This window comes from Hypanus sabinus, chromosome 15 (assembly GCF_030144855.1).
Source record: "Hypanus sabinus isolate sHypSab1 chromosome 15, sHypSab1.hap1, whole genome shotgun sequence".
In the NCBI taxonomy this organism is placed as follows: Eukaryota; Metazoa; Chordata; class Chondrichthyes; order Myliobatiformes; family Dasyatidae; genus Hypanus; species Hypanus sabinus.
The window spans coordinates 290,350-305,583 of record NC_082720.1 but is presented as its reverse complement, the minus strand read 5'-3'; positions in this window follow the sequence as shown (position 1 = coordinate 305,583).

The window sequence follows — 15,234 nt, the reverse complement described above, 5'->3', positions numbered from 1 at the left end:
CATTTGAGTCATTGATATTAGCATCTTAGAGCAAAAGGATAACTGGGGAAAAGCTACATCCACATAAGGAATACACACAAAATGGAGGAACTCAGCAGGTCAGGCAGCATTTATGGAAAAGAGCAAACAGTTGACATTTTGGGCCAAGACTGGAAAGAAAGGGGAGAAGTCAGATTGAGAAGGTGGGGGAGGGGAGGAAGAAATACGAGGTGGTAAAACTAAGAGAGGAGGAGGCGTGAAGTAAAGAGCTGGGAAGTTAATTGGTGAAAGAGATAAAGGGCTGGAGAAGGGGGAATACTGTGGTTGGCTTGTTTGGAGCTAAGAGAGATGGACATGATCTTAAACAAGTATTTCTCATCTGTATTCACAGTGGAGAAGGTCATGGAACAAGGGAGTTCAGGGAAGACAACAGTGACATCTTGAAGCATATCTACATTACAGGAAAGGAAGTACTGTCAGTCTTAAGGTTCATAAATTCCTCAAGGCCTAACCAGTGGATCATAGAACTTTGTGAGAAGCAAAACAATTGCAGGGCCATGCACAGAAAATAGTGGCAGAATTCAGCAAGTCAAGCAGCATCTGGGGAGGTCAATGTTTCAGGCAAAATCTTTTGAAGGATCTTTACCTGAAGCATCTATTGCTTATTCTCCTCCATAGATGTTGCATGGCTTGCTGAGTACCTCCAGCATTTTGTGTCTGTTGCTCAAGATTTCCAGCATCAGCAGAATCTCTTGTGCTTAAAAAAAAATTGCAGCGGCCCTGACAGAAATGTTTGTATATTCGTTAGCCACGGGTGAAGGTATCAAAAGACTGGAGTGTAGCTGCAAGGGCAAATCAGGAGGCTATGGGCCAATAAGCCTAACATCAGATATAGGCAAGTTAATGTTGGAGATTCAGAGGGACAGGATTTATCTGCATTAGGAAAGTCAAGGATTGGTTAAAGATACTGATGTCATCACATCTCCGTGTATGGAAATAGTGTCTCAAAAATTTGACTGAGTTTGTTGAAGAGGTAACCAAGAGGACTAATGAGAGTGGAGTGTTGGATATTGTCTACATGGACTTAAGAAAGGCCTTTGACCAGGTCCTCGACCAGGACTGGAAGTTTCAATTACATGGAATCCGGGGACAGCAAACCAACTAATTATTTTTGTGTGAAAGGAGTCAGAGGATGGTAGTGCAGGGCATGTGATCAGTGGTGTGCAGCAGGGATCTGTGCAAGATCTTTTGTTGTTTGTAGGTTTTGTATGTGACACAAAAATTGGTGGTGTAGTGGGCAGAGAAGGAGCTTTTTTAAGATTACAACAACATCTAGATCAATTAGGACAGTGTTCCATGGAATGGCAGATTGAATTTAACTTGGATTAGTGTTGCATTTTGTAAATTATATCAGGGTTAGATATACACAGAATGGCAGTGTTGTAGAATAGAAATTATGAGGTACAAGTACTGTGTCTGTGACATTGCTGCAAGTAAAATTATCATTGCACCTATGCATACTTGTCAATATGACAACAAAACTCAACTTTGACACTGTTTCCTATCAGTTATGACACAGGTAGACAAGGAGGTGAAGAAGTTATTTGCACTGTTAGTCTTCGTGATTAAGAATTGAATATAAGATCTTAGGTGTCATGCTATAACTATGAGCATTAGTAAGACTGCACTTTGATTATTATGTGCATGTAATTAAGCTGGAAAGAGTGCAGTAAGGATTTACAAAGATATTACATACACTGGAGAGTTTAAGTTATGAGAAGAGAAGGGATAGGCTAGGGCTGTTCCCCTGAAGTAAAGGAAGCTGATGAGTGATCTCATAGTTATAAAAGCATGAGAGGCATAAATGCGGTGGATGGTTACAGTCTACTCCCAAGGACAAAGATTTAAAGTGAGGGGGGGAAGATTTAAAAGGAACCTGAAGGGATACCCCACAGAGGGTAAATAGAATGAGCTGTCAGAGGAAATGGTAATAATAGGTATTATTACAAACATTAAAAAGAGATTTAGGCAGGTACATTATAAGGACAGGCATCTGCAAAGCCACCAAGAACCCTTTCTTCTTGTGGCATGAACAGAACTCTAAAGGAATGCTCCCCACTTCTCTCCTTTGAATATGATAGTTCTCTGCTTGCCTGTCTGAATCCAGCTCCTCAACATTCTCCATCACCTTCAGAGCTGCAAACTGAGGTCACATAAGGCATGACATGCCTTTCACAAAGCCATGCTGACACTTCTTAATCATCTTATGCTTCCAAATGCTCAAAAATCCTGCCTCTCAGGATCTTTTCCATGAACTGTAATGGCATTACTGGAAAGTTACTGGGATGGTTAGAGCATTGGCTGATTGATAGGAGTGGGAATAAAAGGATTCTTTTCTGGTTGGCTACCAGTGACTAGTTGTGTTCTGCAGGGATTGGTGTTGGGACCGCTTCTTTTTATGCTGTATATCAATGAGTCAGATGACGCCAAGTTTGCAGATGATACAAAGACTGGCGGAGGGGCAAGTAGTTTTGAGGAAACAGGTAAGCTGCAGAAAGACTTAAACAGATTAGGAGAATGGGCGAGAGAGTGACAAATGAAATACAATGTTGGAACATGCATAGTTATGCTCTTTAGTAGTAGAAATAAATGTGCAAACAATTTTCTAAAAAATCTAGAAATCTGAGATGCAAAGGGACTTGGGAATCTTTGTGCAGAACAACCTAAAGGTTAACTTGCAGGTAGAGTTGGTGGTGAGGAAGGCAAATGCAATTTTGACATTCATTTCAAGAAGTCTAGAATACAAGAGCAAGGACAACAGACCTAACCATTTCCCCTCCACCTGCATCTGACAGAATTGATCCTTGCACTCAATAATTCCTTTTTCAGCTCCTCCTACTTTTTCTAAATAAAATGTGTAGCCACGGGCACCTGCATGAGCCCCAGCTATATCTGCTTTTTCATTGACTACATGGAACAGTTGATGCACTCATTGATAATTGCATTGGTGCTGCTTCATGCAACAAAGTTGAAGACATCAATTTTATCAATTTGCAGTCAGCAAGAATTTATCAATTTGTCTAGGTTTGTCACATTTCCCCCAAATACTTATAAAGTTTTGCTGCTTTCAGGTAACATCCAGGGGTATTGCAACCAGTCTTATGAATTCTGTGAAGAGAAATGACATTAGAGGTTGAGTTCTGCACATGACTTCTCAATATCTCTGCTTCATCCACAGGGATGAGTACTGATAACTCACAAATCCTTCCAGAACAATGTATTCCACTTAATTGGTTCCCTATTCAACCAAAGTCAGACAGTCATACAAACAGGGACTTCAATCCATCCAGCCCATGCCAAACCATTTAAACAGCCTCGTCCCAAAAACCTGAATCTGGACCTTCCATACACCTCCCATCCATGTACCTGATCAAACTTCTCTTAAACATTGAAATCGAAATCATTCTGCACTTTCATGACCCTCTGAGTGAAGAAGTTTCCCTTCAAGTTCCCCTTAAACCTTTCACCTTTAACCCATAACCTCTGGTTGTCGTCCCACCCAACCTTAGTGGGAAAAGCCTGCTTGCACTTACCCTATTTCTACCTCTCATAATTTTGTATCAAATCTCCCTTTAATCTTCTTTGTTCCAGAGAATAAAGTTCTAACCTATTCAAGCTTTCCTCATAACTCATAACTCGGGTCCTCCAATCATAGCAACATCCTTGTAAATTTTGGATGCACTCTTTCAATCTTATTTACATCATTCATGCAGGTATGTAACCAAAACTGCACAGAATACTCCAAATTAAGCCACGCTAAAGTCTCACACACTAACATAACATTCCATCTCTTGTACTCTATACTTTGATTTATGAAGGCCGATGTACCAAAAAACTTTCTTTACACTCCTATCTATCTGTGCTGCCACTTTCAATTAATTAAGGACTGTATTCCCAGATTCCTTTGTTCCACTGCATTCCTCAGTGTGAGACCTACCCGAGTTGGTCCTACTGAAGAGCAACACCTCACACTTGTCTGCATTAAATTCTATCTGCTATTTTTCAGTCCATTTTACTAGCTGTTCCAGATCCTGCTGTAAGCTCTGATAGTTTTCCTTGCTGTCCGCTATACTCCCAATGTTGGTGTCATCCACAAATTTGCTGATCCAATTTAACCACTTTATCATCTAGATCATTGATATACAGTAGATGAGAAACAACAATAGACTCAGCACAAATCCCTGCAGCACTTCACTATTCTCAGGCCTCTAGTCAGAGAGGCAAACATCTATTAGCACTGTCTGGGTCCTCTCATGAAACCAATGTCTAATCCAATTTACTACTTCATCCTGAAGGCCAAGAGACTGAACTTCCTAACCAATCTCCCTTGTTAAATGCCTCACTAAAGTCCATGTAAGCAAAATCCATTGTCTTGCCTTCATCAACCTTCCTGGTAACTTCCTTGAAAAGCTCTATAAGTTTGGTTAGACATGACCTATCACGCACAAAACCATGTTGACTATCCTTAATCAGTCTATGTCTATCCAAATACTTATACATTAAAGTATCTTCCAATAACTTTCCTACTATTGATGTCAGGCTCACTGGCTTATAATCGACTGGTTTATTTCCAGAGCCTTAACTGTTGTGCAACATTAGCTATCCTCTAATCCTCCGGTACCTCATCTGTCCCTCAGGATGATTTAAATATCTCCAATTTCTGTAATTTCTGCACTTGCCTCCCACAGCATCCAAGGGAACACCTTGTCAGGCTCTGGGGATTAATCATCTGTAATTTACCTGAAGACAGCAAAACATCCTCCTCTGTGATCTGGATGGGGTCCACGACCTTGTTGCTGCTTTACCTCACTTCGATAGACTCTGTGTCCATTGCCTGAGTGACTACAGAAAGAAAAAATCTATTTAGCATCGCTCCGTGTCTTTTGGCTCCACTCATAGATTACCATTCTGATCTTCCAGCAGACCAACTTTTTCTTTGTAATAATTTTGCTCTTAACTTATCTGCTGAATCCCTTAGAATTCTCCTTCACTTTGTTTGTTAAGACCACTGATAAAGTAACAAAGAGATTGAGGAAGGCAGGGAGGTAGTCAAAATGGACTTTAGTAAGACATTTGACAAGATTCTGCATTACTCCAAAAGGTTAAGGCACATGGAATCCAAAGCATGCTAGCTAAATGTATACAAAATTAGCTTGGTGGTAGGAGATGGGAATGGTTTACTCATTGAAGGTCTATGACATACAGTGTACCACAGATATCAAACATGATGGATTTGTTGCTATTAGTATATGCATTTGTGGATTGCATGCAAATTGGTGTCTCAGAGAAGAAGGTTGGCTATAGCAGGATGAAGATCAAATGGAAATTAATCCCAGTGTGAGACGACGCATTTCAACAAGTCAAATAAGTCAAAATGCAGCAAATGGTACTAGCACAAAGGAATATAGATGGTTCCAAGTCCATGTTCACAGAACATGGTAGTGCTGGATGGTGAATGTGACAGTCTTACTTTCACAGACCTAGGCACAGAATATAAAAGTTGAGATAGAAACAAAGAAGCATAGAAAACCTACAGCACAATACAGGCCCTTCGGCCCACAATGCTGTGCCGAACATGTCCTTACCTTAGAAATTACCCAGGGTTACTCATAGCCCCCTATTTTTCTAAGCTCCACCTATCCAGGAGTCTCTTAAAAGAACATATTGTATCCGCCTCAACATATTCTCATAGGCATGCTCCCCAATCCAGGCAACATCCTTGTAAATCTCCTCTGAACCCTTTCTATAGTTTCCACATCCTTCCTGTACTGAGGCAAACAGAACTAAGCACAATACTCCAAGTGGGGTCTGACCAGGGTCCTATATACCTGCAACATTACCTCTCAGCTCCTAAACTCCATCCCAGGATTGGGATGCACCATATGCCTTCTTAACCACGCAGAAAACCTGCACAGCAGCTTTGACTGTGCCATGGACTCAGACCCCAACATCCCTCTGACCCTCCACGCTGCCAAGAGTCTTACCATTAATACTATATTCTGCCATCATATTTGACCTACCAAAATGAACCACTTCACACTTCTCTGGGTTGAATGCCATCTGCCACTTCTCAGCCCAGTTTACCATCCTACCAATCCCACTGTAACCTCTGACAGCCCTCCACACTATCCACAACACCCCCAAGTTTTGTGACATCAGCAAATTTATGAACCCATTCCTCCACTTCCTCATCCAGGTTATCTAATAAAAGTCACGAAGAGTAAGGGTCCCAAAACAGATCTGAGGCACAGCACTGGTCACAAACCTCCATGCAGAATATGACCCGTCTTTGCCTTCTGTGGGCAAGCCAGTTCTGGATCCACACAGCAATGTCCCCTTGGATACCATGCCTCCTTATTTTCTCAATAAGCTAAGGTACATTAAATGCTTTGCTGAAATCCATATGCACTACATCTACTGCTCTACCTTCATCAATGTGTTTAGTCACATCCTCAAAAAATTCAATTAGGCTCATTAGGCACGACCTGCCTTTGACTAAGCCATGCTGACTATTCCTAATCATATTATACCTCTCCAAATGTTCATATCTCCTGCCTCTCAGGATCTTTTCCATCAGTTTACCAACCACTGAAGTAAGACTCACTGGTCTATAATTTCCTGAGCTATCTCTACTCCCTTTCTTGAAAAAGGGATCAACATCCATAACCCTCCAATCTTTTAGAACCTCTCCCATCCGGCATTGATGATGGAAAGATCATTGCCAGAGGCTCGGCAATTTCCTCCCTCGCCTCCCACAGTAGCCTGGGGTATATCTCATTCAATCCCAGTGATTTATCCAACTTGATGCTTTCCAAAAGCTCCAGCACAACCTCTTTCTTAATATCTACATGGTTTTCAGTGTTCTGTAAGTCATCACTATAATCCCCAACATCCTTTTCTGTAGTGAATACTGAAGCAAAGTACTCATTAAGTACATCTGTTTTCTCCTCTGGTTCCATATACACTTTTCCACTGTCACACTTGATTGGTCCTATTCTTTCACATCTTATCCTCTTGCTCTTCACATACTTGGAGAATGACTTGGGGTTTTCCTTAATCCTGTCTGCCAAGGCCTTCTCATGGCCCCTTCTGGCTCTCCTAATTTCATTCTTAAGTTCCTTCCTGCTAGCCTTATAATCTTCTAGATCTTTATCATTACCTAGTTTTTTGAACCTTTTGTACTCCAAGCAAATATCCCCTGAACATTTGCCACATCTCCTCTGCACATTTCCCTGAGAACATCTGTTCCCAATTTATGCTTCCAAGTTCCTGCCTGATAGCCTCATATTTCCCCTTACTCCAATTAAACACTTTCCTAATTTGTCCCTTCCTATCCCTCTCCAATGCTATGGTGAAGGAGATAGAATTGTGATCACTATCTCCAAAATGCTCTCCCACTGAGAGGTCTGACACCTGACCAGGTTCATTTTCCAATACCAGATCAAGTACAGCCCCTCCTCTTACGGGCTTATCTTCATATTGTATCAGGAATTTTTTCAGAAACCTTCCTGAACACATCTAACAAAGTCTACCCCATCTAAACCCCTTGCTCTAGGGAGATGCCAATTGATATTTGGGAAATTAAAATCTCCCATCACAACAACTCTGTTATTATTACTCCTTTCCAGAATCTGTCTTCCTATCTGCTCATCGATGTCCCTGTTACTATTGGGAGGTCTATAAAAAGCACCCAGTAGAGTTATTGACCCTTTCCTGTTCCTAACTTCCACCCACAGAGACTCAGTAGACAATCCCTCCATGACTTCCTCCTTTTCTGCAGCCATGACACTATCTCTGATCAACAGTGCCACGCCCCCACCTCTTTTGTCTCCCTCCCTGTCCTTTCTGAAACATCTAAAGCCTGGCACTCGAAGTAACCATTCCTGTCCCTGACCCATCCAAGTCTCTGTAATGACCACATCCAAGTACTGATCCATGCTTTAAGCTCATCCGCTTTGTTCATAATACTCCTTGCATTAAAATAGACTCATCTGAAACCATCAGTCTAAGCGTATCCCTCCTCTATCACCTGCCTATCCTCCCTCTCACACTATCTCCAAGCTTTCTCTATTTGTGAGCCAACCGCCTCTTCTTCCATCTCTTCAGTTCAGTTCCCACCCCCCAGTAATTCTAATTTAAACTTTCCCCAATAGCCTTAGCAAACCTCCCCACCAGAATATTGGTCCCCCTGGAATTCAAGTAAAAACCCACCCTTTTTGTACAGGTCACACCTGCCCCAAAAGAGGTCCCAATGATCCAGAAATCTGAATCCCTGTCCCAGCTCCAATCCCTCAGCAAAGCATTTATCCCCCAGGTAGGTCATCCCCCCCAGCAGTACTCAAACAGGAGTACTTATTGTTAAGGGGGACAGCCACAGGGGTACTCTCTAGCATCCGACTTTTGCCCTTCCCTCTCCTGACTGTTACCCACTTATCTGTCACCCGAGGCCCTGGTGTGACTACCTGCCTGTAACTCCTCTCTATCACCTCCTCACTCTCCCTGACCAGACGAAGGTCATCGAGCTGCATCTCCAGTTCTCTAACTCGGTCCCTAAGGAGCTGCAGCTCAATGCACCTGGCACAGATGTGAAATGAAAAGGGACTTGGGAGCCCTTGTGCAGAAAATCCTAAAGGTTAACTTGCAGGTTGAGTTAGTGGTGAGGAAAGAAAACACAATTTTGCATTCATTTCAAGAGGTCTAGAATACAAGAGCAGGTATGTGGGGTTGAAACTGGAGAGGGTTCAAAGTAAGTTCACAAAAATGATTCCAGGATTGAATGGCTTGTTATATGAAGAGTGTTTGATGGCTCTGGACCTGTATTCAACAGAATACTGTAAGAGAGGACTGAGTGGAGTCTATCTATGTTTGCTGATGATGCTAAATTGAATGGAAAAGTAAATTGTGCAAAGATATGGGGAGTCTGCAGAGAGATATAGATAGGGTAAGTGAATGGGCAAGGAGGTGGAGTACAATGTTGGTAAATGTGAGGTCATTCACTTTGGAAGGGAAAATGGAAGAGCAGATTATTATTTAAATGGTAAAAAACATTGCAGCATGCTGCTGTGCAGAGGGACTTAGGAGTGTTTGTGCATAAATCACAAATTTGGTTTTCAGGTGCAGCAGGCTATCAAGAAGGCAAATTGGAAGGTTGGCCTTCATTGCTAGTGGGATTAAATTTAAGAGCAGGGAGGTTATGCTGCTCTTGTACAGGGTACTGGTGAGGCTGCACCTAGAGTACAAGAAATACTGACTTTAGAGGTGGTGCAGAGGAGGTTCACCAGGTTGATTCCAGACATGGGGGGTTAAAATATGATGCAAGATTCAGTCACCTGGGACTGTATTTGCTGGGATTCAGGCAAATCAGAGGAGATCTTATAGAAAAATAGAAAATTATGGTAAGATAGAGGCAGGAAAGTTGTTTCCACTGGTAGGTGAGACTAGAACTAGGGGACATGGCCTCAAGATTCAGGGGACTAGATTTAGGACTGAGATGAGGAGGAACTGCTTTTCCTAGACTGGTGAATCTGTGCCTAATGAAGCAGTGGAGGCTACCTCAGTAAATATACTTAAGACAAGGGTGGATATATTTTTGCATGGTAGGGGAATTACGGGTTACGGGGAAAAGGCAGGTAGGTGGAAATGAGTCTATGGCCAGATCAGCCATGACCTTATTGAATGGCAGAACAGGCTCCACAGGTCAGATGGCCGACTCCAGCTCCTATTTCTTATATCCTTATCTTCTTATTTTAAAAAATCACAAAGAGTGAGGATCCCAGAACAGATCCTTGCAAAACACCACTAGTCACCGACAGAATGGTGAAAATGTTCCCTCTACTACCACCCTCCGCCTTCTAGGAGCAAGACATCTTGAATCCCAGCAGTCAGGTTTCCCTGGCCTCTTGACTTTCTGAATGACCTGTTGGCCAGAAAGGACTACAACAGTGAACAGGAATGGAGGCAGCCATTTTGTCAGACTGTCCATGGAGTCAGCATTTTGTGAACAGTTTGATTTTGCTCCAGGACAACTTAATCAGAGCAATTTAACATTAACACAACGAGTTTCTGATGTGCTAAACCTGAGACCGCTCTCAGATAAGAAGCTGTTTATTGTGTAAAATGGCAGGTTTGTAGAAGTAATCTTGTCATCTGGCCCAGTTTCTTGGCAACCCAGTTTAACTGGTTTGAAACAGTCAGAGTTGAATAGAACAAAAGAAGTCACCTAAGGCAATAAATTAAAGGCGAAGACCATAAAATAATACCACTTGTAATCCTGGGCTACATCCAATGAGAATCTGATACAGGTCAGCCAGATAATCTCGAGCCAACAAAACTGAAATATCATTGACTGATCTGATAAGGAAAAGTATTAAAATAGAGGATTTTGGAAACAAAAGCAATGACAACTCTCCAAAGACCAACCATCAAGAATGTGAAGTTGGACATGAAGAGATCACATCATGACCATGAGGAATGTCTGGCCATCATAGGCATTTTCCTGGGTATTACATTTTCTCTTTGTTGACTGTTTATAGAGGGTCAGGGAAACTGAGTAAGTGTGCACACAGGTCTTCTGTCGAGTACATGCACGTGAACTGAGACAATAAAGGTACTTGTCAGTAAGTACAGGCTCTCTCTCTGCCTAACTGGTCATTATTACTATGGGGTAATCCTTGTGATATAATTGGTGTCCCTGGGTAGGTTCAAAGATAAATTTCTCTGTTAAACTAGCAGTTCAGATTCAAGGCGGACTACATGGGTACAGTACAGAGAGATCTGGGGCTGGGTAATTAAATGTTACTGACCCAGATAAAGAATTCAGTGAATTCTGCAAGACTGGGGGACTTGGATATTTTGACTGAAGGGATCCCTCCAGAAATACATATTGGGGAAATGGCACAATACAGGGAGTATGCTGGTCACATCAGCTGTAAAGGGAAGCTCATTAGAAGATTGCTCAAGGGAAATTGTCTGACAAGGAACTTAAACAATTACAGAAGCCAGTAGCAGTTGACTGTTAATTGAGGATTGGATAGAACGTCAATAGAAAGCTAAAATATCACAAGAAAGATCAGAAAAAGAAAGCTTAGAATATCAACAGAACAGTAAAGCAGAACAGAAGAAACTAGAAGAGGAAAACAAAAGGTTCTGCTATGAGGTAGAAAACCTTAGAGCTTGTTGATTTACAGGGACAGAGGAATATGGATTTAATACATATGTACTACTTCCAGTTACAGTGTGAAAAACTTGTTAAAGAAAAGAATAAACAAGAAAAAGAGGCTCAAGTAGCAAGGAATGAAGTTGAGGAGTGGAGAAAACAGTGCAGTGTTTAAAGATGGCTATGAATGTGATATAGAAATCAATACATGAAAAGAAAAACACTGGAGACCATAAAAATGTTTATAGCAGATACAAAAGCTGCAGGGCCAACTAGCTGCACAGAAAGAAGTAACATGTTTTGAATCTGAAGGAGGGGAGGAGAGTGAATATAGAGATATAGATTGGAGTGATTTAGACTATAAAACCATAAGGCGAAGCAGAATTAGGCCCATCGAGTCTGCTCCACCATTCAATCATAGCTGATCCTTTTTCATTCTCCTTCTCAACCCCAGTTCCCAATCTTCTCCCTATAACTTTTGATGCAATGTCCAATCAATCTCTGCCTTAAATACACCTAATGACCTGGCCTCCTGAGCTGCACATGGCAAAAAATTCCACGAACTTACCACCCTCTGACTAAAGAAATTTCTCCGCATCTCTGTTTTGGAAATGCACCCCTCTATCCTGAGGCTGTGCCCTCTTGTCCTAGACTCTCCTACCAAAGGAAACATCCTTTTCACATCTACTCTGTCTTGGCCTTTCAATATTTGAAAGGTTTTGATGAGATTCACCATCATCCTTCTAAATTCTAGCGAGTACAGACCTAGAGCCATCAATTCCTTTCATTCTTGGAATCATCCTTGTGAACCTCCTCAGGACCCTCTCCAATGCCAGCACATCTTTTCTATGATGAAGGGCCCAAAACTGTTCAGAGTATTCAAGGTGAAGCCTCACCAGTGCCTTATAAAGCCTTAGCGTCACATCCTTGCTCTTGTATTCCAGATTTCTTGAAATGAATGCTAACATGGCATTTGCCTTCCTCACCATGAACTCAACCTGCAAGTTAACCTTTAGGGTGTTCTGCACAAGGACTCCCAAGTCCCTTGTTCAACTCCCAAGTCCCTTCTGAAAGTCCAAATATACAACATCCGCTACATCCCTTTTATCTGTCCTATTTGTAATTCCCTTGAAGAATTCCAACAGGTTCATCAGGCAGGTTTTTCCCTGAAGGAAACCATGCTGACTTTGTACAATCTTGTCCTGTGTCTCCAGGTACTCCATCACCTCATCCTTAACAGTTGACTCTAACGTCTTCAGGCTAACTGGTCAATAATTTCTTTCTGCTGCTTTCTTCCTTTCCTGAAGAGTGGAGTGACATTTGCAATTTTCCAGTCCTGTGGCATCATGTCAGAGTCCAATGATTTTTGAAAGATCATTTCTAATGCCACCACAGTCTCTAACGCTACCTCCCTAGGGTGCAGTTCAACTGGTCCAGGTGACTTATGTACCTTTAGGTCTTTCAGCTTTTTCCCTTGTAATAGTAGTTGCACCCACTTCTCTTCCTTCACACACTACAACCAACATCAGGCATACTGCTGTTGACTTCCACAGTGAAGACTGATGCAAAATACGCATTTAGTTCATCAGCCATCTCCTTGTCCCCAGTTATTATTTCTCCTGCTTCATTTTCTAGCAGTTCTATATCCACTCTCATTTCTCTTTTATTTTTAACATAACTTGAAAAAACTTTTACGATCCACTTTGATATTATTTGCTAATTTGCTTTCATATTTCATCTTTTCCCTTCTAATGATTTTTTTAGTTGCTCTCTATAGGTTTTTTAAAACTTCCCGATCCTCTACCTTCCCACTAATTTTTGCTTTGTTGTATGCCCTTTCTTTTGCTTTTTCTATAGTTTTGACTCCCCTTCTCAGCCATGGTTGTACTATTTTACCATTTGAGTATTTCTTTGTTTTTGGAATACGTATGTCCTGCACCTTCCTTATTTTTCCCAGAAATGCACACCATTACTGCTCTGCTGACATCCCTGCCAGCAGCTCCTTCCAATTTACTTTGGCCAACTCTCTCATACCACTGTAATTTCCCTTACTCCACTGAAATACTAGGCAATCTGTAATAGTGCAACAAGATCACCCACCTTATTTCTTATACTACGCACATTTAGATACAACACCTTGAATACCGTATTTTCTATCCTTTCTGATTCTGCATCCCTAATGTTTTGATAGTCAGTGTTTTGGCTGCAACTAAGTCCCATCACCTTCCTGTCCTTTCTGACAGTCTGACTGCATGCTATCATTACTTTTTTTTACCATCCATCCTATTCTGTGTCCCTTCATTCTGGTTCCCTCCCACCAGCCAGATTAGTTTAGATCCTCCCCAACAGCTCTAATAAACCTGCTCTCAAGAATATTGCTCCCCCTTGAGTTCAGGTGCAACCCGTCACTTTTGAACAGGTCATACCTGCCCCAGAAGAGACCCCAATGATCCAAGAACCTGAAGCCCTGCCCCCTGCACCAGCTTCTCAGCCACGCATTCATCTGCCAAATCATCCTGTTTCTACCCTCACTGGCGCATGGCACAAGCAGCAATCCAGAAATTACTACCCAAGAAGTCCTGCTTCTTAGCTTTCTACCTAGCTCTCTAAATTCTCTTTTCAGGACCTCTTTGTTTTTCCTTCCTATGTCATTAGTACAAATATGTATCAAGACTTCTGACTGCAGAAGTCTTCAAGGCATCAGTTAATGAAAGCAAGCATGCAGGTACAGCAAGCAGTGAAGAAAGCTAATGGCATGCTGGCTTTTATAACAAGAGGAATTGAGTATAGGAGTAAAGAGGTTCTTCTGCAGCTGTACAGGGCCCTGATGAGATCCCACCTGGAGTATTGTGTGCAGTTTTGGTCTCCAAATTTGAGGAAGGACATTCTTGCTATTGAGGGAGTGCAGCGTAGGTTCACAAGGTTAATTCCTGGAATGGCGGGACTGTCATTCATATGTTGAAAGATTGGAGCGACTGGGCTTGTATACACTGGAATTTAGAAGGATGAGAGGGGATCTGATTGAAACATATAAGATTATTAAGGGATTGGACACACTGGAGGCAGGAAGCACATTCCCGCTGATGGGTGAGTCCAGAACTAGAGGCCATGGTTTAAGAACAAGGGGTAGGCCATTTAGAACAGAGATGCGGAAAAACTTTTTCACCCAGAGAGTGGTGGATATGTGGAATGCTCTGCCCCAGACGGCAGTGGAGGCCAAATCTATGGATGCATTCAAGTGAGAGTTAGATAGAGCTCTTATAGATAGCAGGGTCAAGGGATATGGGGAGAGGGCAGGAACGGAGTACTGATTGTGTATGATCAGCCATGATCGCAGTGAATGGCGGTGCTGGCTAGAAGGGCCGAATGGCCTACCCTGCACCTACTGTCTATTGCCTATTGTCTATTGCTCCCCTCCCTCTCCAAAATATTGTGGACACGAACTGAGACGTCCCTGACCCTGTCACTCAGGAGGCAACATACCATCTGGATGTCCCATTCACGTCCACAGAATCTCCTGTCTGTTCCCCTCATTACTGAGTCACTACAAGAAATTCCACAATTTCACCACCCTTTGGCTAAAGAAATTTCTCCGCACCTCTGTTTGAAGGGGCGCCCCTCTATCCTGAGGCTATCTCTTCTTGTCCTAGACTCTCTCACCAGGGGAAACATCCTGTCCACATCTAACATTCCAACATTTGAAAGGTTTCAATGAGATCCCCTTTCATCCTTCTGAATTCCAGCGAGTACAGACCCAGAGCCATCAAACGTTCCTCGTATGGTAACCCTTTCATTCCTGGAATCATCCTTCGAAACCTCCTCTGGACCCTCTCTATGCCAGCATATCTTTTCGAGAGTGAGCGACCCAAGGCTGTTCGCAATACTCAAGGTGAGGCCTCACCAGTGCCTTATAAAGCCTCAGCATCACATCCTTGCTCTTGTATTCCAGACCTCTTGAAATGAATGCTAACATGGCATTTGCCTTCCTCACCACTGAATCAACCTGTAAGTTAACTTTAAGGGTGTTCTGCACAAGGACT